Source organism: Gossypium arboreum, chromosome 3 (assembly GCF_025698485.1).
Source record: "Gossypium arboreum isolate Shixiya-1 chromosome 3, ASM2569848v2, whole genome shotgun sequence".
NCBI lineage: Eukaryota > Viridiplantae > Streptophyta > Magnoliopsida > Malvales > Malvaceae > Gossypium > Gossypium arboreum.
The window spans coordinates 63,970,099-63,972,516 of record NC_069072.1 but is presented as its reverse complement, the minus strand read 5'-3'; the positions used below and the strand labels follow the sequence as shown (position 1 = coordinate 63,972,516).

The following is a 2,418-nucleotide window of genomic DNA, read 5'->3' as shown; positions in this document are numbered from 1 at the left end:
GTCTCAGTCTACTTTCCACAGTAGCGGTCCCTTGTGCGGAGCCGGCACATTACTAGCACATCATCACCGCAGCCCTTGGGATCCATTACTATATTAAAACAAAACACAGTTTAGAATAATCAGAGTCACCACACTATCACAATATTTTTATGGCATGTATAGCTAGACTTTTACACACACTTTATTAGTCCGAGAATCGACTAAACCATAGCTCGATACCACTAAATGTAACACCCTTACCATTACCGTCATTTGGAGCAGGATACAAGGTATTACCGAACATAACACATACCATTAAACATAACCAAATATAAATATGTCATCCAATTTGATAGTGCATCGTATAATATATGTCTTGAACAATATTAGCCAACTTTAATGGCTTGTACAAATTAGCTGGTCGAGTACTGTAACTAATATTTTAAACCTAGACAAATATGACACGTAACAAAATAATTAAGCCTACTATACATGCCATAATTCAAAACGTTTAGTTCAAATACCCTAAAGTATGATAGTGCGGGTAGATCTTCACGATCCTTAACTCCTGAACAAGCCGAAGAACACTGTAAGACAAAAGAGAGAAACAAAGTAAGCTTATAGCTTAGTAAGTAAGTATGTAAATACTAATTAAAAAAAAAATCTAACATGTTTACACAACAATTCAAGTATATCTACTTTAACTTCACTATTCATTCCACTTTGTTTAAGCTGTCTCTGCTGCGTCATATTCACTAAATAAATCATAACTCGAGTTACAAAACTCGAAATTCAAATCCGTAAAATTTCCTGAATCTAGACTCATAAAGCTTTTTGCTAATTTTTTCTATAATTTTGGTTCAGCCGATTAGTACAGTTTATTAGTTAAAGTTTCCCCTGTTACACAGCTCGACTGATCTGACCTCTGTTCACTACAAATTGAATTTCTCTCAGTACACAATTCAAACAACCCTGAAGTCTGTTTCATTTAAAACTAGTCTCAATAAGGAATTTAGGCATGTAAACTATATTTCTTAGTTTTCTTTTTACAATTTTTAATGATTTTTCAAAGTTGGAACAGGGGATCACGTATTCATCCTGAGCAAGTCACATACAATTGTAAATATCTCAAAATATAGAATTCCTTTGCTTGCTCTGTTTCTTTTATATGAAAGTAGACTCATTAAGCTTTAATTTTACATCTCATTCAACCTCTAATTATATTCCTCCTATTTTTGGTGATTTTTCAAAATCACGTCACTGATACCATTTAAAAACAGTTTTAATGCTAGTTTCACTCTTTCACACATTCTTTATGCTAACCTCATTTTATCTTATATATGTATATACCACAAATCATTTTCACCACATTTCATTCACCATAAGTGTAGGTCCAAACCACAATATCACCACAAAACCATCCTGTTGAACAATTCGGATCAATCCTCGATATTTAATGGTTTCAAAGACACACCCCACCATCATACTTCATATAGTTCGGCTCTCTTGTACACATGGTGAACACTTAGTACCACTCATGCGACCCAACCGATTTGTCTCGTAGCTCTCTTGTCTACATGGTGTCCTTCACTTGGAATCACGCATGCGACCTAGCTACATTTATCTTTCACGTAGCTCTCTTGTCTACATGGTGTCCTTCACTTGGAATCACGCATGCGACCTAGCTACATTTATCTTTCACGTAGCTCTCTTGTCTACATGGGATACATCTCGTATCACACATGTGACCTAGCTACTACAGGGTGTCTCGTAGCTTTCTTGTACACATGATGTGCACTCAGCATCATACATGTGACCTAGCTACGCTCCTCTATTTCATTCGATCTCTCCAATGTTCAACCGGATCTCTCTCTATATTTATTTCCATTCTTCCAATAGTTGATTTATATTTTAACATCAGCTAGTATATTTATATAATAGGCTGAAATATAAGAATGTACATGAAATTATTGTAATATTTACATACAAACTTACCTTGGTGCAAAATGTGGAAATTTTGCAATTTAGTCCAAAACTTTTTCCTTCCCCCGTTCGAGATCAATTCGCGTCTTTCTTGATTATGGAGCTTGAAAATTGAAGAAACCCTAGCTATGGAGAGAGGGAGAATTGGCAGCAACTAAGGAGGATGATGATCAATTTTGTGTTATTTTTCCCATTTTATTTCATTTAATATCCAAATGACCAAAATGCCCCTCCTTACTAAACTTTCAAAAATTCCTTCCATGTCCTAATTTTGTCCATGAACTTAAAATTGGTCAAATTGCTATTTAAGACCTCCTAATTAATATTCCAAAACAATTTCATACTAAAAACTTCTAGAATGCAAGTTTTGCAACTTATTCGATTTAGTCCCTACTTTCAATTTAAGCACTTTAGGCATAGAATTTCATCACGAAATTTTCACACAATCATGCAATC

General features: G+C 34.6%; 1 long non-coding RNA gene across 1 annotated transcript; it reads right to left on the bottom strand.

Moving 5' to 3' along the window:
• Window positions 1–317: 317 nt before the first annotated feature.
• Window positions 318–2,045, bottom strand: LOC128290321 (uncharacterized). The gene is made up of 2 exons (XR_008280064.1): window positions 1,975–2,045; window positions 318–566 (listed from the first exon to the last, which is right to left on the bottom strand). It is a non-coding gene; the product is annotated as an uncharacterized LOC128290321 (long non-coding RNA).
• Between the last annotated feature and the right edge of the window lie 373 nt (window positions 2,046–2,418).